General features: G+C 41.1%; 1 long non-coding RNA gene and 1 other non-coding gene across 2 annotated transcripts in view; both read right to left on the reverse strand.

The window, feature by feature from the left end:
• Positions 1-26,173, reverse strand: part of LOC103170925 — a 122,121-nt gene that overhangs the window by 66,892 nt on the left and 29,056 nt on the right. The window lies entirely within an intron of this gene.
• LOC114811689 lies at positions 8,618-8,755 on the reverse strand. The gene has a single exon (XR_003759385.1). It is a non-coding gene; the product is annotated as a small nucleolar RNA SNORA7 (small nucleolar RNA).

Below are 26,173 nucleotides of genomic sequence, written 5' to 3' on the forward strand. Positions count from 1 at the left end.
TTTCATGATAATAGCTTCCTAGCTAGTTCAATTATGCTCAAAATTCTGAAGATAAATCAGCCATTTGAACTGCGAATTTGCCTTTCATTGATCAGAATAAATATCATCTGAGTTGTGATTAACTTATTTACCTGACAACTATTTCCTTCTTTAAGATTTCTCCTTTCACTTGATTATACAAGTATGCAAAACGTGGATAGCACAGGAGAGAGCTGTAAAAATGCTCCAAGGCACAGACCCTGGAAACACTATTATAAATTAGTTCTTCATTAAATGCACAGCAGATAGCCTGGAAACCGAAATGGCAGGGTACTTTCACTCCACTGAAGGAAATCTTACCTCTAGAGACTAAATGATGAAGAAAATTGCTAGAAAGAGCAGGACAATTTAACTTATAACTTACCTAGACTCCACATCTATGCAATGCCTCCAGATTTAAAAAAAATCAATATCTTATCTCATCTCTGCAATTTTAATTACCAATCAGATGATATCACAGAAGAAAATATGTGAGCAGATATAAAAATGCATATACAGTTGCATTCAAAGGAACACAACTATACTCTGTAAGAGATATTCATTAAATTTATTGTACTTGTATTTGAAAATACTTTTCAACTCATAATTCAGATTTTCAATTTGATCCAAAGTATAGCACTTTCCTAGGCAGCAGTACTGAATTTCACAGTTACAGTACTTTATTTCAGTCCCCAGAAGAAAGCTTTTAATAATTTAAATCTTGATTTGTACCAGTCTCTAAAGCTTAACCCTATTGTCGTGTAAGGAATTTAGATACATTACTGATTAAAGACTACCTTTAAAGACTTGCAATTTTTCAGAATTAGGTTGAATGGGTTATTTTTCCTAACTTACACCAGGGTCTCATCCTTTTCACCAACTGCTGGATGGTGTCCAAATTTCTAAGTTCTCCAGATTCTAGATGATGAAAAATCTGTATTAAGTAGTTGACAATCCTCAAACTATTTAACACACCTGCCTACCTCTGAACTAATGAGGAGAAAGTTACAGCTAAGAAAGAAAGCCAAAAGAGAGCACTATGCTGAATAAATGGAAAGCCAGAAGATAGCAATATGTTGAATAAATGAATCACTTAAGAGGTGAAACATGAAACAATACCAAGTCTGAGGAGATCTTGGATATTTTGGCCTCATGTAACAATCTAATACAAGGTTGCAGTGACTCTCTGCCACTGAAACTCACCTCCTATAAGAAAAGCTCAAAGTTTTCCACTCTGCTTTACCTAGCCTTACTTCTGACTCAAAAAAGTATATTCAAAATGCAATAAATTCACACTTTACTGTGTTAAATTCATTCATACAGCCAAGAGCTTATAAAAAGAATATAGACTAAAGAGCAAGTTGCATAATGAGATCTAATCTATGTAAAATAAGTCCCAGAAGAAATGTCCTTTGCTTTGATCATATCCCCTGAAACAATATCCCCTGCTGGAAACCACAATAAAGTGAGAGCTTGGGAAAAACTCTCCTGGCAAGGAAGCTTGCCTTTTAAGAACAAAAGTTTGCCAAGCCCACCAAGCTCATGATCCTAAGGAGGGCTTAATTAATGTCAATGAAATCTCTCGGGCTCCCTGCAGCTTAAAGGGAAAATAAATCTCTCTGGGGCTACTCTCATGATCCTCCCCACCCACTTTTCTATGTTGTTTCTCACTTGGACATACACACATGTAAAGTGAAACACACCCAGGATCCATTCTCTCTGGTTTCAGCTGCACCCAGCAACTTTAGCACTGTTTCTGGTCCCTTGTTCTGGGTAAACTCTGGTTTCCTGTCAATCTGAGCTGGAATGACCCCTGTAAGTGAAAGAGGATGTTATTTTTTAATGGCAAATTCATAAGGATTGACATTTCCAATCATTAATGCAGGAGCTAGACCTTCACTGCCTGAATCCTTCAATTCACCATTATAGTAAAAAAAATTAGTGGAATGGAATCCATACCTCTCTGCATAAACCAACACGAGGGGATTAAGTTGTCCAGGTGCTCTAACGAAAAGAAAATTCAGGGAAATAATAACAAATGGAGAGCATCTTCTTTAAAAACATAGGTAAGACTGTATTTTGGGTGTTTTTTTGAATAATGAAGAAATGCAATTAACTCAGGTTGTGGAGATCAAATGAACTTCAGTACAAAAGTATGCATTAGAGGCTAGGAATTTTTATGTTGCTGGAATGAAGCTCCTCAGGTTGTTCCCTTGCAAGTCCTGAAAGGCCGATAATCACTTTCTCTAGCACTTGTCTTAAATAGGAATGACAAGGCAACAGTCACTCATGAACCTTTTCTGTTATCAATCCAATGCCATCCAATAGATGGACAGAATTAAACTACAGTAAATGAACATTTAGGGGAAACCAGACTGGAAACTAATGTTGGTAGTCTTAGATTCTTAATTGAAGAGTTGGTTCTGCTCTTTGAAACTTTTCACATTGTCATAGACATTTCTTCAAGTAGTCAGTATTTTCAAAAGAAACTGTGTGGTTCAAAAATACCAGTAAATTTAAGAAAGTTTTGGATAAATAAAAGTCTAAGTTCAAAAATGGATTACGAAAGGGAAAATTATGTAGATAGAGGAGAAAATTTGGGATGAAAGATGTCACATCCCTAAGCACTATGACAGAAGTCAAAAAGGCCAATCAACATCCAGATACCATAACTTTTGAACAAAGATCCTCGTGACTGGCAAATTCTCTAAAATTCATCATTGTAGAGGTGACTTTTCTAAGACTTGATCTAGGCATTTCTAGCAAAGAAATATCAGTGATGAAGGAAGAGGAAGGTGATCCAGGGTCTTGCTCTCTTCAGCCCAGGACCACACAACTCACTTCACCAGAGCAGGAGCCGGAAGTGTGGGTCAGTCAGTCAATCATAACTGTTGAGCTTTTACTGTATGCAGAAATCTATACTAAATGCTTGGGAGAGTAGGATATAAGAGTAAACAGATACATCCCCGGCCCACAGTGAGCATACAGTCTAGAAGCCATGAGTGAATGTAATGTCATGAGAAGGAAGATATTGTGGGTGCTGAGTACGATAGAGGATGGACTGGGAATTATGGTCCTGGTATGTATGTTGGAGGGAGGAAGAATGGCTGGAAATTTGAGTTGGGGTCAGAGGGACTCTGAGAGAATGCACAGCAGAGAAGCAGATGCTGGCAGCCTGGAGTAAAAGGCCCCTTTGCCCCCACCTCCTCCATTGCATCACCTCCATCCCTTGACCAGAGGGGCATCTCCAGTGCAGAGGACTGAACCGGCAGATTTTTCCACCACTCAGATCATTCCTGGGTGAATCATTCAGAGAAGAGAGTGGGAGTGCAGGATTAAACCAATGTTTTCATTGAATTAATCCCCAAAATGACAATCGTCCAAAAGCCATTCATTAATGAGGGGGCCCACTGTCGGTCCCACCTTAACAACATCGCTAGAATCTGCCCTTTCCTCTCCATCCAAACTGCTACTGTGTTTATGCAATCATTCATCCTATCCACCTGGTTTACTGCATCAGCCCCCTGGCTGACCTCCCAGTCTCCTGTCTCTCCCCACTCCAGTCCATACTTTATTCTCTTGCCTGAATCATTTTTCTATAAAAATGTTCAGGACATGTCTCCCCACTCCTCAAAAAACTCCAGTGGTTGCCCACCCACCTCCACATCAAACAAAAACTCCTCACCATTGGCTTTAAAGCAGTCCATCACCTTGTCCCCTCCTACCTCACCTCGCTACTCTCCTACAACAACTCAGCCTGCACTCTTCACTCCTCTAATGCTAAACTTCTCACTATGCCTCAGTCTTGTCTATCTCGCCGCCAACCCCTTGCCCACATCCTGCCTCCGTCCTGGAATATTCTCCTTCCTTAAATCCAATGGACAATTACTCTCTCCCCTTCGAGGCATAATTGAAGGCACATCTCCTCCAAGAGGCTTTCCTTTACTAATCCCCCCTTTCCTCTTCTCCCACTCCTTTCTGTGATGCCCTGTCTTACTTCTGTTATTCTTTCCCCCTCCCAGCCCCACAACACTTATGTACATATCTGTAATTTATTCATATTAATGTCTGTCTCCCCAACTCTAGACTATAGGCTCATTGGGGGTAGGGAATGTGTCTGTTTATTGTTGCTTTGTATTCTCCCAAGCACTTAGTACAGTGCTCTGCACATGGTAAGTTCTCAATAAAGACAATTTATTGAATGAATGAGTCAGAATAGGATAAGCAGTGTGGCTTAGTGGGTAGATCACTGGCCTGTGAGTTAGAAGGACCTGGATTCTAATCCCAGCTCCACCACATGTCTGCTGTGTGCTTTTGAGCAAGTCATTCAACGCTTCTGTGCCTTAATTACCTCATCTGTAAAATAGGATTTAAAACTGTGAATCCCATGTTCCCACATGGGACCATGTCCAACCCGATTAGCTTGTATCTACCCCTGCACCTAATACAGTTCCCGGCACATTGGGAGCACTTAACAAATAACGTAAATAAAAAAGAGTCATAGATTAGCAAACAACAAACCATGTACCCAGTAGTGGCTTTGCAGATCCTTATCCTGTTTCTTCTATAATAATCCTTCTAGTTTCGGGTAGCAAAGCAAAAGAGGAAAATCAAAAGGGAAGAAATTTTAGCTAAACAACGCAGTTCTGTTGGGAAAATTGGTTGTCAGTGAATTAGATTCCCACTCAAATTTACCAATAATATCTAAGAGAGGGGGATGGGAAGACATTGTAAAATATATATCTTTTGAAATACTTTTCTAATGTTTATGGGTTCACTGAGCCTCAGAGAACTTTAAAGATTTTAGAAGAATGAAGTATATATAATAAAGGCTTAGCAATACACAAGCGATCTTAACAAATATGGTATGACCGCTTTGTGGTTTCATATTGCCTTTGTAATTTCTGAGACATTCTAACATTATTTAATTAGCTAAAATTTCTCCTCTCTAGAGAAATGGAAACTCAATGAAATGTCAACAGTGTTGTCGGTACGATTTGAGCTAAACTCATTATATAAAAACTTAAGGTAAAAATAGTCCAAAGGCAGCCTACTTTGTCACAGTTTAGAAGCTCACACCTTACACCAACACAATATAGTTTTTTTTTATGCAGTGTTCTATCTCAGGAAGGGTGGTTGGGAGATTGTTTCAGCTAGAACAACACTGGAGCCGTTTTTTTCTGCAGAATTCTTCCTAATTAAACAAAAATATTGAGTTTTCACAGGAAATGTCATTTAGCTGTGACAATTTGATGATGGACACTGTGGCTTTTTTTTCTATCTTTGTGCTTAGGAAGAGTGTCATACCTGGATCTTTGCTCTAAAAAATAATTTCCCCAACAATTAAAACCAGTATTGTATTTTGAATAAGCTATCAACAAAATCTGAACAAAAATGCTTCATTTTACCTGAATTATAACTGATATTTCAGGATCTACCCCCTCATTACCAAGCATAATAAAATCTGGCCTTTTCTATTGTCAGGGATATTTATAAAAGCTACGTTTCTTGATTTATTTAAATAGACTGATAGGAAAGAGAGCAAACTACAAAAAACAAGTGCTTTACACTGAAGGCATGTGAATCGCCTCCTTTCCAAGGATAATGCAAATTAGAAGTATGTAAAGCTTTGTCTGCACCTGGGATCTTTAATGAGGATAAAGAAAAATCAGACAGAGATTCTCTTGGGAAAAGAGAGGATCGTTATTTGAATAACCTGCAGTGAATTCTAATCAATGCAACGTGACTTTGAAAATGAATGTGGTCTTTCAACTCTCTGTACATGAGCCATAATATTAATCATAACTTCATGGTACAGTAAAGCCTATGAAAAATGGTTATTCAGTGCACTAGCAAACCAGTCACCGTGCAGGAGAATGGTGGGGACACTGAAATCCAATTCAAATATTCAGTTTTGTGGCACACAGTTTGTCTGGTTTATTGGGTCATTTCTTGAAAGAACCTGATGTAGGTTCTGGGCCTATAATGTGATGGGTTTTCCTACAGAGATGACATGGATAAATAGTTCCCTTCCTGTTGTGCTATTAAGGACATTGCTTCTATACTTTATTGGGAAACCTGGGCTCATTTGGAGGTAGAAACTCTCAAGCTGTATTAGTCAACCACTCATCCATCCATTCATCCATCATCAATTTATTTGTTCATTGCTTAGCGTTTAAAATCTCTGCCTTATATTTGAGATGCTAAAACAAACTTCAGGTTTCTATCCACCAATAGGTAATTTTCAGGAACCTCCTAGGGAAAGAGAACCAGTTTTAATAAACGTTTCCCCTAATCTTAGGTAATAAAGTGAATCTCACTTGTATACTTGAAAGACAAACTAGATACTGTGGAATCTGGCTTCAGAGAACATGAACTTTATGTATTAAAAGATGAGTCAATCAATCAATGGTATTTATTGAGTGCTTACTGTGTGCAGAGCACTGTACTAAGCTCTTGGGAAAGTACAACAGAGTTGGACAGTCCCTGCTCACAAGAGCTCATGCTGGTAAAGCTGATCTTTATGTTGTCAAGCTGGTATTTCAAGAGCTAAATTGAAAAGAGTATTTGAAATAGGTCAGATTCTAAGATATTACTACTAAGGATGGTATTTTTGATTGGCGTAGAGGTTGTGGCTGACAAGACTAGGGAACGACCAACTATCTCCTCCCCATCAAGTACATGTAAAGATTGCTCCCAGCTGTACTTTTGTCTTTTACCCACCAATCTCGGTACCTTTCTCATTCCTCTTGTCACAGTCTCTGCCACAAGACCATCACCTGAATCCTGATTGTTGCAGGCCAGGCTAATTAGCCTGCTGCTGTTGTCATCCAACTCTCTACTGCTACGCTATCTCATCTGAGCTTTTGCTTCATCGCCCTTTTACACCTTCCTTCTCCCCTCCCTGTATAGAGTTACCCTATTTCAGCTCACCAGAGAGTAGCTGTTCGGCTCTTCGGTTTGGACTGAATTCTATGCTGATGCCACACTCTGTCAGGCTCCCGAAGGACACGCTAGCCTAAGCATATCAAACGGATTCAGATTCATTTATGTCAGCAAGTAATTCTGGAGAAGTAGGAGTGGAGCATTTTCCCTAATCTAATGGAAACTCTCAGTAATAAGAAATGACAAGATGTGTATTATTTAGGTATAATGTTTGGGAGTCCAGAGTTCAAGCATACTACTGTTCTGTGCTACTGCCAAGCGTAAAGATGAGTCAATACAGTGACAGTGAAGTGAATCTAATCCCAGCTCTGCCAAATGCTTGACGTGTGACCTTGGATAAGTCACTTACCTTCCCTTTGCCTCAGTTTCCTCAATTGTAAAATGGGATCAAATACCTCTTCTCCCTTCTCCTTTTACTGCGAGCCCCAGGTACGACAGGGACTGAGTCCAATGTAATAACCTGTACCTATCCTAAAGCTTAGAATAGTGCTTGACACATAGTAAGCACTCAATTAATAAGAATAGTAATAATAAAGTGAAAAGTTAAATTTTTCTCTCATAAATACTGCATCTGTGACTGGTGAGATAATGCTGAAGTAGAATGTGGTGGTGGAAAACAATGATATGAATAAGTGAATGTTGGTGAAAATCAGTTTGTGTATCACAGTCATGGATTAGCAGGGACAAGAGGAAGTTATTCAGCAACCACACCCCAAAGTGGTTCCACATGTGTAAAACATTTGGTTTTTTTGTGAACCAAATTGTTCAGGTTTTCCATAAAGGTGGACAAATTGGGGCTTTTGTTGAAAACATATTCCTAGGTGTGTATTATAGCACAACTTCATTTAAAATTTTAAAACAAAACATCCTTAATTTAAGATGCTAATTAATCATTTAATGTGAAAAAAAATCCTTCGTTTAGTTTTTCTCAGACAAATTATTCAATTCTACCATAAAGGTAGCTGGAGTTTTCTTTCAATAGATTACCCCAAGGTTTGCATCCCAAAGTATATGGTTCTAGCTGCCTGTTAATGGGGATGAAACTATTCTTCTTTGCATCCTATATGCATGTTTTTCAGGTATAAAGCAGTTAATGAGTGTAGAAGATACTACATCTTCGGCAGTAAAAGAAAAAGTCGGTTTCATGAACTAAAACTTGTCCTCATCCTTTCCTTTCATCAAGAATCCCAAAATGTAGATGTGAAAGCACCCCAAAGAGTTCTCATAATTTTGTGATAATATTTTAAGATTATTTTCTCCACGTAGAAGACAGTTTCAGAGCCCAGTGAATTATTATAATCTTGAGTTAAGATTCAGGAAAGTCATCCATTTGTATAGGGACACTCATAACGCGCATTGCTTTTTTCTACAGCAAATGATTGGTGAACTGCAGTGTGCTTTGGAAAAGAATGCTTAGTTTCATTCAGTTTGTCTTGTCTTATGCCGCCGAGTCGTCTCTGACCTATAGCGACTCCACAGACATATCTATCCCTGCATGCCCCACCTCCAACTGCAATTGTTCTGGTTGGGTATCCATAGTTTTCTTGGTAAAAATATGAAAGTGTTTTACCACTGTCTCCTTCCATGACGTAAATTGAAGTCTCTGCCCTCAACTCTCTCCCATGCTGCTGCTGCCCAGCACAGGCGAGTTTTGACTTGTAGCAGATTGCCTTCTACTTGCTAGCCACTGGCCAAGCTAGGAATGGAATGAGTAGGCCTCTGCTTAACTTTCCCTCCCGTAGTCAATACTGGCAGAGTACTGGAAACTCTCCAGGTGCAACCTTGAGAGGGGTTCATTCAGTTAGGAAGGTTGAAGTGAAGTGCTACTTATGCTTATTCATTTCTATACTCATCCAAAAGAGGAATCCAAGAAGGATATTGATAAAGTTTGTTGTCAATCATCATCGCCATCACCTTCAGTGACAGTACTTATTTCACTCATGTCCCAGTTTGAACTTAGCTCTTTACCTGCTACTTCTTGATGCTCACACTTTGCCCTAAAAGGTTTTTGCCAGTATGCAAAACATTTACCTCCACTTTAATCATTTTAGCCTGAATGCAATAAACTTGTCAATAAACCATCCATCAGGATGGATGCTGTATGGAGTACAAGAGTTATAGATTAATTAGCATTATAATGCAAGTATCAAACACAATCAGTGGCATTTATTGAGCACAATGTGTGCACAGCAGTTTACCAAGCCCCTGTGAGAGTACAGTAGAGTTCTTGTACATGATCCCTGCCCTCAAGAAGTTCATATGCTAGACTGGGAGACTCACATGAAAATTAATTACGGGTAAGGGAAACAACAGAGTCTCCTCCCACTTCCTTCTACGTCATCCTTACACTTAGCTTTGCTCCCTTTATTCACCCTTCCCTCAGCCCCAAAGCACTTATGTATTTATTTATATTAATGTCTGTAGCTCCTACTAGTCTGTAAGCTCATTATCGGAGGAAAATGTGTCCACCAACTCTACTATATTGTCTCCCAAGTGCTTAATACAGTGTTCTGCACACAGTAAGTGCTCAATGAATATGATTGATTGATTGTTATTGATACATACTGTGCAGGTGGAGATAGGGTATCAGACCATTTCGGGGATATGGACCCAAGTGCGTAGAAGACATAGAAAGGAGAGAAAGTAAGGTGGGGAGATGAGAGATTAGTCGGGGAGGCTTGCTAGAGAAGATATAATAATAATAATAATAGCAACACTCTACTAAACTCTAGAATAATTACATGATAATCAGGCCAGACACAGCACCTGTTCCATATAAGGCATATAGTCATTAGATTCTAGAATGGCACTGAAGATAATAATAATAATGTTGGTATTTGTTAAGTACTTACTATGTGCAAAGCACTGTTCTAAGCGCTTGGGAGGATACAAGTTGATGAGGTTGTCCCACGTGGGGCTCACAGTCTTAATCCCCATTTTACAGATGAGGTAACTGAGGCCCAGAGAAGTCAAGTGACTTGCCCAAAGTCACACAGCTGACAAGCCATGTCAGCTTGGAAATGCAAGGTTGCAAAGGAAGAGAGAAGTAGGGGTGGAAGAGGTAAATTTAGGAATCATCTACATAGAGATAGTAGTTGAATTTGTGGAAGCAAATAAATTCTGCAAGGAAGTGGGTGTAAGTAAAGAATAGAAGGGGATCCAGAACTGAAACATGTGGATCACGTCAGTTAGGGGCTGTAAATTAATAGGAGATTCTCCATGTTAAGCTTCATTTAAGAAAATGTATATAAGTGCTCCATCAGTCAATCAATGGTATTTATTGAGTGCTTTTTATGTGCAGTGCACTGTATTAAGCACTTGGGAGAGTTCAATACAGTGGGAGTTGGTAGATTTCCTACTCACAAGGAGCTCAAAGTTTAGAGGGAAGGCAGACACATTAAAATAAATTTCAGATATGGAAAATAGAGTAAGAATATGTACATAATTGCTGCAGACTTGAAGGAGGGCAAATATCATGTCCTTAGAAGATACAGATCCAAGTGCATAGGCTACACAGAAGGGCAGAAGCGCTCTGGGCTTGTATGTTACCTCCGTCTTCAAAAATCTCCAGTGGTTGCCTATCAACCTTCATATGAAGCAAAAACCCCGCACTACTGGCTTCAAAACTCTCCATCACCTTGCCCCCTCCTACCTCACCTCCCTTCTCTCTTTCTACAGGTCAGAGCACACACTCCGCTCCTCTGCCATTAACCTCCTCACTGTGCCTCATTCTCGTCTGCCCCGCCATCGACCCCTGGCCCACGTCCTACCTCTGACCTGGAATGCCCTCCTTCCTCACATCTGCCAAACTAGCACACTTCCTCCCTTCAAAGCCCTACTGAAAGCTCACCTCTTCCAGGAGGCCTTCCCAGACTAAGCCCCCCTTTTCCTCTGCTCCTCCTCCTCTCCCCATTGCCCCTACTTCCTCCCTCTGCTCTACCTCCCTCCCTGCCCCACAGCACTTGTATATCTAAGTACATGTTTATTATTCTATTTATTTTATTAATGATGTATATATATAATTCTATTTATTTATTTTGATGCTATTGATGCCTGTCTGTTTATTTTGTTTCGTTGTCTGTCTCCCCCCTTCTAGATTGTGAGCCCGTTGTTGGGTAAGGTCTGTCTTTATCTGTTGCTGAATTGTACTTTCCAAGGCTTAATACAGTGCTCTGCCTATGGTAAGCACTCAATAAATACAATTGAGAATGAATGAATGACAGCAAGTAGGTAATGCCAACGTTTTATCAGCATCGTTTACTTTCCTTCCCTTTTTGAAGGCTGAAGTACCCTCTAAAACCCTAATATGACACTAATAGCTCTGGATAGATCAGGACAGGCAAGAGAGATGAGAATATAAGGCACTCTTTATGGCCTAGCCCTTGAGTTGATTCCTTTTTTTGAAAATATCTCATAAACCTACACAAGAGATGGTACAGACAGGAACACAGGACTCTTCAATAGTCCATTATTCCATTATTACTATGTTTTGAAGTCTCCTGTCAAGAGCAATGGACACGATTTGTTCCTAAACTGAAAACCTGGCAGAAGGAATTGATTGTAGTGACTGTAGTTTGCACAGTGTTGCTTCCATTTAATGGGTAATTCCTACTGGGCACAGAGACCCCTGCAAGGCTCGGTGGATAGAGCATGGGCCTGGGAGTCAGAGGACGTGGGTTTTGATTCCACCACATGTCTGCTGTGTGACCTTGGGCAAGTCACTTCACTTCTCTGGGCCTCAGTTACCTCATTTGTAAAATGAGGGTTAAAAGTGCGAGCCCTATATGGAATAGGGACTGCGTCTAACCTGACTACCTTGTATTTACTCCAGCGCTTAGAACAGTGCTTGGCATATACTAAGCGCTTACCAAATACCATAATTATTAAGTGCTTAGTACAGTGCTCTGCACACAATAAGCGCTCAATAAATACGATTGAATGAATGTACTAAGCATTTGGGAAAGTACAACGGAGTTAGAAGATATAATCCATATCCTGAAAGAATGTAAAGTCTGTCTTCCCAACAGTTGTATTTCCACCGAAGCAAGGAGTCCAATACAAAAATAAGCAAACCAGGGATGAGATGCACCATGGCCTAGTGGATATTTCTGGGCCTGGGAGTCAAAGGACCTGGGTTCTAATACTGTGTAATGTGTTCTAATGGTTCAGCCACTTGCCTGCTGTGTGACCTTGGGCAAGTCACTTGGCTTCTCTGTGTCTCAATTTCTTCCACTATAAAATGGGGATTCAATACCTGTTCTCTCTTTCTTAGACTGCGAGCCTCAACTGGGAGAGGGACTGTATCCAACCTAATTAAATTGTATTTTTCTCAGCACTCAAAACTCTATCTGACACATAGAAAGCACTTAACAAATACCATAAAATGATAATAATAATGGTAATATATTATATTCCAAGTTGTGTGGGAAATTTTTCATGTGCAGGATCCATTTATGGCCAAAGTAGTCACTATAAAGTGTCGATGTGGCAGTGCCCTTCACACTGCAGTTGCTTAATGTGAATGGTAATTGTTAAGTGCTTATTGCATGTCAGACGCTGTTCTAAGCACTGAGGTAGACACAATTTAATCAGGTCAGACACAGTCTTTAGTCCATATGGGTCTCATAGTTTAAGTAGGAGGGAGAACAGATACTGAATCCCCATTTTACGGATGTGGTAACTGAGGCACGGAGAAGATAAGCAGGCCTGGAAGTCAGAATGACTTGGGTTCTGATCCCAGCTCTGCTACTCATCTGTTGTGTGACCTTGGACAAGTGACTTAACTTCTCCATGCCTCAGTTACCACATCCGTAAAATGGGGATTAATACCATTTGCCCCATGCAGGGTATGGGCTATGTCTCACCTTGTACCTACCCCCGTGCTTAGTTCAGTGCCCGGCAGATAGAAAGCGCTTAACAAATACCATTTTTAACAAAAGTGACTTGTCCGTGGTCACACAGCAGGCAATTGGCAGAGCTGGGATTAGAACCCGGATCCTCTGGCTCCCAGGCCTGTGCTCTTTCTACTGGACCGTTGTATTTAATAAATATTATTACTCCGACTGTTGCTGCCACTGCTCCTCTTGGGTACTAAAGGGACATCTCATTCTGTTATTTCTTAGGCACCAAGACACTTATCTCAATGCTTCTCCAGATGCAGAACTTAAAAAATCTGTTCACTCTGGACTTCAAAAACTGAACACACCCACATTTCTCACACTCCATTGCCCTCCTGGGGGAACTTGAGGAGCCCTGTTAAGCACAGCCTGTTTGTCCCCGGTTGGGATTGCCACAGGCAGAGAGAGGGGGGAAAAAAAGCTTTATTTTTCCAACTGAAAATTAGATCTTGGCATGTCTCTTACCCAATCTGGAAGCATTCCCAGTAGCACTTCTGGCATGCTTCATTTAAAAAAAAAATCAATAAATAGATATTATGGGCCAAGGTCTGCCCTTGGCGACTTCCCTGATCTCCCAGAGGCCCATAACAGAAGAGGGAATTGTCCCTGTGTGGTACTCTGGAATTTCCGTGTTCGGCTTTGGAAGCCTCAGCTGTGAACTATCAAAGGGAGTGCTGCCGAGGCAACCGAGACAGCAGATAACCTCTGCCAGCCTCTGTAAATTGGTAGGTGGAAAGCGTAAAGGAGAATCCTGGTACTAGACTGTGACTCTGGAGAAGTGGGGAAACCCTAGTGCTCACCTGCTATGGGGCCAAGACTGGTGGGGTTGGCCATCCTAGGAAGAGGGACTCCTGGAGGGTCAAAGGAATCAATCAGTCAATCAGTGGGATATTTATTGAGCACTTACTGGGTACAGAGCACTGCACTATGGACTTGGGAGAGCATAATACCACAGAGTTGGTAGACATGTTCCCTGTCCACAACACGCTTACAGTCTAGAGGAATCCAGATATGAAGCCAGCTGAGGCTGTCCCAGTCTCATCCCCAATTTAGACTGGTGCAGAGAGATATTCATTCATTCAATCATATTTACTGAGAGCTTACCATGTGCAGAGCACTGTACCAAGCACTTGGGAGAGTAGAGAAGCAGCGTGGCTCAGTGGAAAGAGCCCGGGCTTGGGAGTCAGAGGTTATGGGTTCGAATCCCAGCTCAGCCACTTGTCAGCTGTGTGACTGTGGGCAAGTCACTTAATTTTTCTGTGCCTCAGTTACCTCATCTGTAAAATGGGGATTAAGACTGGGAGCCTCACATGGGACAACCTGATTACCCTGTATCTCCCCCAGCGCTTAGAACGGTGCTCGGCACATAGTGAGCGCTTAACAAATACCAACATTATTATTATAATATAACCCTAAACAGACACATTCCCTGCCCACGGCGAGTCACTCAACTGCTACATCTTTTCACAAGGATCCGGTCTGGATTGGTTCGGTACATGACATTTTTCCAATCATCTGCTGTGTGGCTATGGGATAGGTGGAGGTAGGTGTGTGCCTGTGTGGAGATTCATAAATCGGAGTTAAAAGGAAGGAGTTAAGAGCAAATCTAGAGCACCATATTCCAAAATGAAGGGAAAGAGAGTGGACACAGTGTGCAATCCCTCTCTTTAATCGTTAACATAAGGAAAGATTTATTTATCACAGCCTTAATCTCTGTGGAGGTCTACAGGGATAAAGCATCAGGGTGTCCAGGCAGAACTTTCTCCTCTCCCCATCCCCTTCCTTGCCAAGTGCCTCCTTTTATTTTTGCCCAGGGTATGGTAACCATTTTGACACTCTGATAGCAGGAAAAAGTAAGACAGATTTTTAGAACTCCTCAGAGATCACGTAAGGTAAAGAGGGGAACTTAACCACTCACCCATCGTTTTACAATTCCAGACTGGGGAGCTTGGAATGGAAATGATCGCTAATAATAATTATGGAATTTATTAAGAACTTATTAAGTGTTAAGTGTTGGAGTAATAATACTAAAATAATAATAATTTTGGGATTTGTTAAGTGCTTACTATGTGCCAGGCACTGTACTAAGTGCTGGAGTAGGTACCTGCAAATTGGGGTGGACACAGCCCCGTCCCATGTGGGGCTCACAGTCTCAATCTCCATTTTACAGATGAGGTAACTGAGGCACAGAGAAGTGAAATGATTTGCCCACGGTCGCACAGCAGACAAGTTGTGGAGCTAGAAATGAAACCCATGATCTCCTGACTCCCGGCCCATGCTCCATTTACTATGCCATGATGCTTCTCTGAGTACATACAAAGTTATCAGAGTAGACAGAATCCTGTTCCACGTGGGGCTCAAAATCTATTTTCTCTTCCTTTCAGAGATGAGAAAACTGATGCCCAGAGAGGCTAAGTGAATTGTTTAAGGTCACAGAGGAGGCCCGTGGCAGAGCTGGGACTAGAAGAACAGTCCCCTGACTTCCAGTGTCATGTTCTTTCCACTAGGCTACACTGTCCAGGCTGGGTATGTTTAATAATTGGTTCTTGACAGTGTCATCACATTCCTCCCTCAATTCCATTTATAAACTGGGTCCAGGGAGCTATGTGGTTGGTCCTGGAGTCTGAAGCTGTTCTTATGTTTTCAGTGCAGGCAGCAGGTTGCCAGTTTTCTTATAGCATCCAAAAAATGTACTTCAGGCCTTCTACTTGTAACTGAACTCTCAGGAAAGGGCCTAGTCTGGTTTAGAAAATCTCTTCACTTTTTCTTCCAAGGATGACCTTCTGACTCCCGGACCCACGTTCTATCCACTATGCCATGCTGCTTCTCGATATTTGTTAGGCACTCTTTAAGCACCAGGCACTGGGCACGTAATACTAAGCGCTGGGATACATACAAGCAAATCAGGTAGGATACGGTCCCTGTCCCACGTGGAGCTCACGGTCTCAATCCCCATTTTGCAGATGAGGTATCTGAGGCCCCAGAGAAGTGAAGTGAGTTCCCCAAGATCACAAAGCAGACAGGTGGTAGAGTTAGAATTAGAACCCATGACTTTCTGACTCCCTGGCTCCTGCTTTATCTAATGAGCGCAAGTGTCCAGTGAACTCTGAAACACCATTCTCCAACCACCACCTCCTCATCTTCCTTCACTCCCACACACTCACTCCTGACAAAACTGTCCTATCCCATCCAGAGAGACCTCTGACCTCTTGATTTCCTCCACCTACCCTATCTTTCCTCTCTTGATGAGCAAATCTACCCCCAAAATGCTGCCTTCTCCTCTGAATTCAATTCTCTTGCACCACTGTCCCTCCTCCGACCTAAGACCACCAACACACAGCCCTGGATCACTTCCTTCGCTCATGTGCTATAGTCACAGAGCCTTGCTGGCAGCAATCCAGGTATCAGGACAATCTCGTCCATCTCAATCACATCCTCAGTGCTTACTGCGTGAAGAGCACTGTACCAGGCAGTTGGGAGAGTACAATATAACAAAGTTGGTAGACACTTTCCCTGCCCATAATGTCTACTTTGAAATACACTAATATATCTCCCATCCTAAAAAACCTACCCTCAACTTCCACAGCCCCAACCAGCTATTTCTCTAGCTCCCTCCTACCACTCCTGTCTAAACTCCTTGAATGAGTTGCATACCCCAGCTGCCTCCATTTCCACTCCTTTAACTCCCATCTAGATTCACTTCAATCTGATTTCCAGACCTTTCAAAATTCTAAATCTGCTCTTCCCAAAAATCATCCATTTCCTCCTCCTTATCAAATCCAATGGACTCTATTCCATTTTAATTCTAATTGACTTCTCATCTGCCTTTGACACTGTGGACCATCCCTTCTCCTGGTAACACAATTAAAAATCGGTTTCACTCTCATCCTGTCCTAGATCTCTTCCTACTCCTTCTCAGTCTCATTCCCCAGTCCCTCCTCTGCCTCCCACTTTCTAACTGCGGAGGTTCCTCAAGGCTCATTTGTGGGTCCCCTTCTATTCTCCATCTACACCCATTCCCATGGAGAACTCATTTGCTCCCATGGCTTGAACTACTCTCTCTATGCAGTTGACTCTCAAATATATTTTTTCATCACTGATTACTCACCCTCTCTGCAACTTCACATTTCCTCCTGCCTTCAGGACATCTCTACTTAGATGTTCTATCATCACCTCAAACTCAACATGTCCAAAACTGGACTTCTCATCCTGATCTCCCAAACTCTCTCATTCACCTGACTTTCCCATCACTGTAGACAACCTTGTCACCATCCTTGACTTACTTCTTTCCTTCTACACACATACTCAGTCACTACATTTTGTCAAGTCTGTCACCCCAACATCTCCAGAATACCCCCTTTCCTGTTCATTCAAACATCTACCACACTGGTTTAAGCAGTTATATTATGTCTCACCTACTTTATCGGCCTCCTTGCTGACCTCCCTGCCTCCCACATCTCTCCATGTCAATCCATACTTTACTCTGATGCCCAGATCATCTTTCTACAAAATAGTTCTGAGCACATTGTCCCATTTCTCAAGTGCCATGGGTGATTCCCAATCCAGCTCTACATCAAGAAGAATCTCCTCACTATATGATTCAAGCCAAAAAGCTCTCTTCCCCTTACTTCTGATAATAATAATAATTTCGGTATTTGTTAAGCGCTTACTATGTACCAGGCATAGTAAGGGTGGGGTGGATAACAGAAAATCAGGTTGGGCACAGTCTCTGTCCCATGTGGGGCTCCTGGTCTAAATTTCCATTTTAGAGATGAGGGGACTGAGGCATGGAGAAGTGATGTGCCTTGCCCAGGATAATACAGCAGACAAATTCATTCATTCATTCAATCAATCGTATTTATTCATTCAATTGCATTTGAGTGCTTACTACCTGCAGAGCACAGTACTGAGTGCTTGGAATGTGCAATTAGGCAACAGATAGAGATCATCCCTGCTCAATAACGGGCTCACAGTCTAAATGGGGGAGACAGACAGCAAAGCAAAATAGAACAAAACAAAACAAGCAGTCTGGCTTAACCAGTGGCAGAGACAGTATTAGAACCTACAACCTCCTGACTCCTAGGCCCGTGCTCTATTCTCTATACCATGCTGCTTCCCCAAGCTCCTTTCCCATTACATCTCAGTCCACATATTTTTTTCCTTTAATAACAACTTGTCTCTCACTGTAGCCTCACCCACCTTCATATTTGACAGATCAGTACTCTCCTCATCTTCCAAGTCTTACCGAAATCAAATTTCCTCCTGAAAGCCTTCCCTAACTATGCTCTCATCCACCCTCTCTACTTTCCTCTCTATTTCCTCACCCATGCACTCATTCCCACCACTTAAGTACTTCGGTATTCACCCCAGCCCCATTCTCACAGCACTGATGTACATAATTTTTATACTTAGTTGCTTTGTTCACCTGTAATCTATTTTAATACCTGTCTTCCTCATTAGATCCTAAATTTGTTGAGGATAGGGATTATGCTGATCAACCTCATTATACTCTCACAAGTACATAGTACAGTTCTCTGAACATAGTGAGTACTCAATAAATACCACTGATTGAATGATTGATGGAATGAGTGTCTCAGACATCTAAGACATAGGCATCTGTTTATGAGGTTGAAATGTGATCCATTAACTTAGAGATAAAACAATTAATACTGTAGCTTCAGTTTTCTAAGTTAGTGCATGTTTCAGTAAGCAGTTATTAAACACCTTGGGTGCCTTATGATATTTTCTTCTTCTCAGAAAATTGAAAGTAGAATAGGGCAAAAATGACCTGGCTAATGCAACCTAGCCTCCAGTGAATACATATCATGTACATTGGCATCTTCTTTGGACAAGGTCTTGAATACCTTAATTTAATTTGAATCTAGCCCAAATTATATTTAGAGATGCTTTTGTTGTTGTTGAGACCTAAATTAAATACTGTTAATTGCTACTGAAGACTCTGGGCGTTGATCTGTCTTAATACCCAAGGGATCAATGGGAAAAAGGGGCTCACAATCCCCATTTTGTTGTTAGCGATACTGAGAAAAAGTTAAGGAATTATCAAAGGTTGTGCTACAACAAAGAATAGAATCCAGATTTCCTGACTCCAGGGTCAAGGAGCTGGACGGGGGGTGGTACACTGCTGCCGAGGAAGATAAGAAATGCTCCTTGCATTGCCTTTTCTCCCACCAATCTGATATCCATCCCAATCTCTCATATATGTATGCAGTTTTTTTTTCTATTTTAAAGGACAAACGGGAATTTTGGTTACAGTATTTTTATTACTGTTTTTCTTCTTATTATTATTACTACAGCAAATCAAGTTTCCCAACTCTAGTATAGAAAGGTTAGGAATAATTTACCCACATAGCAGCTGTAGAGTCTGCATTTTACTAACTGTTGAAAAACATAAGACCGGAAGGAATATTATCTTCACTCAGTCCATTAGCCCAATATGTTTGCTCTGAGAGTGATAAGAGGAATACTGAGATGGTTGTTCCCCTTACCTTCAAAATTGAAAAAAAAAAAAGGCTACTCACACTCAACAGTTCTTACTCAGCAGTTTCTTGAATATATATGTATATATGTGTGTGTATATATATATATATACATATATAGACATATATACATATTTAGTTTGGGACTATATTTTTCTAATTTTTCTCATGAAATTTAAGGGCCAAAAAGTTACTTAGCGCTGTCCATGGAGCCCATTAGACAAGAGGACAAGGGAAGCATACAGCTCATCCACTAGTTTTCCAGTCCCAGGCTCAAGAAGCTGGGAGCAAGGTGGGAGGAAGTGAAGCCGGGCTTTATCAAATCTAGTGTTAGATCACCTGGATATTATTACTATAGTATTTGTTAAGCACTATGTTTTAAGGACTTTTCTCAGAGAGAGTGTAGATAAAGGTTAATCTGGTTGGGCATAGTCCCTATGCCCACAACAGGGCTCACAGTCTAAGTAGGAGGGAGAACAGACTTTGAATCCTCATTTACAGTTGAGGAAACTGAAACACAGAGAAATTAAATGACTTGCTCAAGGTCACAGAAGAAGCAACTCTCAGAGAGAGGATTAGAACCAAGGTCCGATAACTCCTAGGCCCGTGTTTGTTTGTTTTTTTCCCCACTAGGCCATGCTGCTTTTCAATGAGAAGGAGGGATCGAGATGGAACTCTTGGTAGTAACTGACTTTTGCCCCCCTTGAGTATTTTGAAGAGCCAGTATTTTCAAGCTGCCAATTCAGTCACTTGCCCTTATGTAGATTTTTCACTTGCTTTGCAAGAAATTATTCTGCACAGTTATCTTCCAGGATACCATACTTAAAATCTTTATTATTACTGTTATAAAAATTTTCCAACTTACATCTGAAAAGTTAAAATCAAGCTTAGATCATTTCACTGAAGGGCTACTTATTGAACATACTTGCCTTTCACAAAAATTGCCTAGAAAATGCTACAGTACGTTAGTGCCCTCAAATTCAGATAAAAATTCCATGAAAATAATGTGTTCCTCTTTGTTTCTATTTCCCTAACAGCTTATTATTAAAATATTTGGATAGGATCCAAAGTTTTCTTCCTGCCTGATTCATGTGGTATTTGTGATATCACAACCATTTATCACTAGCAGTATTGTTTTGTTGTCACAAACACTGGATTGGGACATTACTGAATCCATCTGGCAGAGGAATGAAACTGATTATAAACAAGAAAATTCCTATATTCCCAAATAGCCTAGGAAACTGCCAAAACAGGAAAGGAAATACAGAAAAAGTGTGCAACAGTTAATTTTTTTAAGGTTCTTTTTTAAAGTTTCCTGCATGGTGCAAGATATAGCTGGAGTGACTTCAGTGGAAACAAATTCGGGCACAACCTTGACTGCGTTAGCCTGAGTGTGTCTTCTGAATCTTAACTTACAGCCGAAGTATGATAGCAAAAATTGCCTCAAAGCAGTATGAACCCCAAAAGCTGATAGTCTTTTCTGCATGTTAGCATCTGTTGTCATCCACTGGCAGTGGCAGAGACTCAGGTGGAGACCCAACTGCCAGGCCCGTGGCCCTAATAGAGGGATTAGAAGTGAGAGAATCTCTGCCACTTCACCCTCTAAAATCCTCCCTTCTCTCTCCATCCAAACAGCTACCACCTTAAACCAAACACTTAGCCTATCCTACCTTGATTACTGCATCAGCCTCCTTGCTGACCTCCCTGTGTCCTGTCTCTCCCCAGTCCAGCCCACACTTCACTCTGCTGCCAAGATCACTTTTGTACAAAAACTTCGGTCCGTATTTCCCCTCTCCTCCAAGAACGTCCAGCGGTTGCCCACCCAGCTCCACGTCAAACAGAAACTCCTTACTATTGACTTTAAAGCACTCAATCACTTTGTCCCCTCCTACCTTACCTCCCTGCTCCCCTAAAATGACCCAACCTTCACACTTCTCTCCTCTAATGCCAACCTACTCACTGTACTTCCATCTCTCCTTCCATCTCGCAGCACTTATGTACATATGAGTAATTTATTTATATTAATGTCTGTCTTCCTCTAGACTATTCATTCATTCAACAGTATTTATTGAGCGCTTACTGTGTGCAGAGCACTGTACTAAGCGCTTGGAATATACAAATGGGTAACAGAGACAGTCCCTGCCCTCTGACGGGCTTACAGTCTAATCGGGGGAGATGGAGAGACAAGACAATAGCAATAAATACCATGGCCAGGGATCATATCTACCAACTCTGTTATATTGTATTCTCCCAAGCATTTATTACAGTGCTTTACACACAGTGTGTCTTCAATGCAGTATGCCATATTGGTCTGTCTGCAACTATTGACATATTAATAAATGTCTTTTTTAAAAAGGTATTTGATTTACATTTTATAGATTAGGAAACTGTTTACAAAGGAGGCAGAATTAGTGTAGGTTTTTAAAAGAGGAGAGGGAGGTTAGATTGAGGTATGGAGATTGGAGATGACTGACAAGTGTACAGATGGATCAAAATTCCCAATGTAATTCTCCTAGGATCTTTTTCTACCTTCTCTTTTTACTCCAGTAAATGTCTTTCCACTCACCCTGTATCACCCTTTCTGAACTGCTCCTTCAGCTTTTCTGCAGTAACCAATTCAAATGGAAATTCTTTCAAATTTCCTTTAGAGGTCATTTTCCCTTGATTAAAGTAATTTCCCGCTAGACTGTAAGCTCCTTCTGGGCAAGGAATATGTCTGCCAAACTTCTTATATTATACTGTCCCAAACTCTTAGTACAGTGATCTGCACCCAGGAAACATTCAATCAATATGACTTATTGATTTATTAAGGACTTACTCCAAATTGGAGCCATCCACCCGTTGCCAGTGCTGTCTGGTTGAGCTGATAGATTCAAGGATGAACTGTCGTCATAATCACTTGACCAAATTCTCAGCACTGTTGGTCAAACCTTCTTAGATCACAATCAATGTTATTTCACAGAAAAAAATCCTAATTCCTGATGTTCTTAAATGGACCAACCATGTCCTCTTCTGTTTTTTCACCCATATCGGAAGGAGGGTGTGAAACAAACCTTGTTTTTGTAAAAACTTTCTAGAAATGAGGATTAGGCTTAAGTCATATAGGTGTGCAATTTATGAGTGTGTTTTTTACGTATTTCTTGATTAACCTGGAAGACTACCATATAGTCACTTTAAATTTATCTTTTTCCTAAACTCTCCTCTTTCAAAAAGGATTCTCAATAAAACTAGAAACACTATTTTTTTGTTCTTTGTGCATTCACTTTGTTGATTGTTTCGCACCAAGTATTCGAAAGACAATGTTTCTCACGCTGAAGCCCACGAATGGCCATAGACACCAAGTTGATTTCCTCCAGAATTCCAAACAATAATACACACAGTAAATTATACTGTTGCACGCAAATCCACATGCTCAGCTCCACCCTCTCCACTGAACTCAATTCCCTCATTCCACTGTCAACCTCATAGCTTGAATGTGCTATTGTGCTTGAGCTGTGGAGTGCTGCTAATGGAAATCTGGACACCAGACCAACCTCATCCATCTAAATCTCATCCTCACCTCCCATAACTCTGCTTTCTTTTTCACTCATCAACAGTACACCTCCATTCCTACAGACTTCCATGCCCACTGCCCATATCAGTTGTTTCATCCTTTTAACTCCCTCCTAAAATCCCCTCTTTGGGTTTCTTATCCCTAATGACACTGCCACCTATTTCACTGATAAAACAAACCATCAGGCATGATCTCTCTAAAAGTTCCCCTGGTCCTTTCCAGTCCCACTCTTTTCCCCTCTTCACCTGCCCCATCGTTCCCAGATGAATCTCAAGAGAAGATACCCAACCTGCTCCCCAAATCTACCCCCTTCACCTGTGCCTCCAAACCAATCCCTCTGCACATTATATAAACACTTGCCCCTCCCATCTTTCCCCCTGACCATGGTCTTCCACTGCTCACTCTCATTCATTCAATAGTATTTATTGAGCGCTTAGTATGTGCTTCTTCCCCACTGCTTTCAAACATGCCCATGTCTTCCCTGACCTTAAGGGAAAAAAAAATCCCTCCTCCTTTGACCCCATGGCATTCTCCACTTATTCTCACATCTGCCTACTATCATTCCTTTCCAAACTCCTCAAGTAGGTTGTTTACAACTGCTGCCCAGTCCTCCAATTCTCTTGATCCTCTGAAATCTGATTTCCGCCACTCCACATGATAGAAACAACCCTCTCTAAAGTCACCAATGATCTCCTTCTTGCCAAATCTGATGGCCTCTTCTCCATCCTAATCTTCCTTGACCTCTTAGCTGCATTTGACACTGTGGACCACCTGCTTTTCATGGAAACACTATCTAATCTTAGCTTCACTGACAAAATCTTCTCCTATCTCTCTGGAGATTCTCTTTCACAGATTCCTCCTTTGTCTCCCATCCTCTAACTGTGTGAACCCTCAAAGTTTTGTTCTGGGTTCTCTTCTAGTCTCCACCTACACCCATTGTCTTGGAGAACTCATTCATTCCCATGACCTCAACTACCATCTCTACAAGGTTGATTCCTCAAATCTACCTCTTCAGCCCTGACCTCTCTCCTTCTCTGAAGTTTTGTATTTCATCCTGACTTCAGGACATCTCTACTTGGTGTCCCACTGACACCTCACTCCTCTTCCCAACCAAATCCTATTCTCCCCGTGACTATCACTATAAATGACACTAGCATCCTTCCTGTCTCACAAGCCTGTTACCTTGGCATTAGTTTCTATTCATATTTCTCATTCAACTCGCATATTCAGTCTGTCACCAAATCCTGTTTACCTTCACAACATCTCTAGAATCCTCTCCATCCAAATGGTTACTATAGTAATCAAAACACTTATGATATCTTTCTTTGAATACTACATCAGTCTGTACATCATTACTGACCTCCCTGTCTCTTATCTCTCCCCTACCTAGTCCATACTTCACTTTGCTGCATGGATCATTTTTTATCAAAGTTCATTCCACATCTCCCCAGTCCTCAAAAACCTCCCATCATCTCTGCAACAAACAAGAACTTCCTTCTATCAGCTTTAAGGCACTCAACAAGCTAGCCCCCTCCTACCTTACCTTGCTGATGTCCTACTACAACCCAGCTCACACATTCACTCATCTAACATCACCCGACTCACTGTACCTTGGTCTCATCTTCCTCACTGTTGACCCCTAGCCCGTGCCCTCCTTCTGGCCTTGAATTCCCTCCCCTTCATACCTGACAGACAACTACTTTCCCTGTCTTCAGAATTCTACTAAAGCCATATCTCTTCCAAGAGTTTTTCCCCAACTAGTCCCTCATTTGCCCTCACTATATCACCCTCCCCCTTAAGCCCTTGATACTCACCCCTTCCCCTTCCCAACAGCACTTATGAACATATCTTTATGTAGGTGTCTCCCTCTGGACTGTAAGCTCCTTGTAGGCAGGGAACATGTCTTTCAATTTTACTGTATTGTATTCTCCCAAGCACTTAGCATAGTACTTTGCACACAGTTAACACTTAGTAAATACCAGTGAGGGATCGATTACAGTGAAAGCTCTTAGTGGGCAAAAAGTGTGTCACTTCATTATTCTGTATTCTCCAAGTACCTGGTATTGTACAGAGCACGGTGAGCTTTCAAACACCACAACTACTATTACTGTGAATTATAAAGACTTAGTGTGACCATTATTAGGTTCATTTTTTTTTCCACCCCAAGTCTCCCTCTATTGCATGAAACCGAGAGGCCATTTCGATCTCAAGAATCTTCTATAGTTTTAGTGTTTGAGAGCATGGAATAAAAACTGAAGACATCATACCTACCGAGGAGGTGCCCAGTCATATTAGTGACACCTCGTGCCATTTCAGGAATGATGAAATGAGTGTAGACTATTCCTCAAAGTCTAAGTTGCATTACTACCCCCCACTGAATTCAGCACAAATGAAAAGTCTTCATATACAGTCCTCAAAAATTTCCAGTAAGTTTGGTTCCGGAAGGCATACTGAAGCCACTGATACAATGTTGCATTCAGCTTTCCTGTTCCATGCTGTTATTATACTGCAGAAAATAAAAATGGCAACTCTGGAATGGCTCTACTTTAGCAATTTTCAGCAACCCACATAATACACATTCTTTAATACCAGCTTCCAAGTTTCAGAAATGAATGGAAAGATGCCTGATTCTTGAATCTAATTTCCACTTACCATACAAAGACAATTAAGTTTTTTCAGGGATATTAAAAGTAGTAGAAACTTGCAATGTTATTTACTTGTAATCTGGAGGAGTGAAAACGTTTTAACATGATTTTAAAGATGCAATTTTTAAAAGAGATATATTTGAACTTCTGGTAGACATTTGCATGCAAGTTATTAAGCGACAAACATGTAGTCCAATCAAACATCCTAGCTTATTTTGGATTTTATTATGACCTATCATATGCAGTTTTAGAAATGCCCTGGACTTGTTACTATTCCTGCTAAACTGGTCACCCTACCTGGTACAGGTATACCTCAGCTGCTTTGACATTGACACTTCCATACCCAAGATGGAGATACCTGTTTAATTTCGGCCACAGAATTCTGGGATTTATATGAGAGAGCTCTCTTTTACCTGTTTCTCTCTTTTCAATCTATGGTATTTGTTGAGTGCTTACTGTGTGCAGAATGTTTAGTGAGGGACGGTGTCTTCAAGGCAATGTGATTTTAGGAAGGTTTTGAAGGTGGGGAGAATAGTGGACTGGTGGATATGAAGGGAAAGGAGTTCCAGGACAGATGAAGAATGTGGGCCAGGGGTTGATAGTTGGATAGATGCGAGC

This window comes from Ornithorhynchus anatinus, chromosome 4, assembly GCF_004115215.2.
Source record: "Ornithorhynchus anatinus isolate Pmale09 chromosome 4, mOrnAna1.pri.v4, whole genome shotgun sequence".
Classification (NCBI taxonomy): Eukaryota; Metazoa; Chordata; class Mammalia; order Monotremata; family Ornithorhynchidae; genus Ornithorhynchus; species Ornithorhynchus anatinus.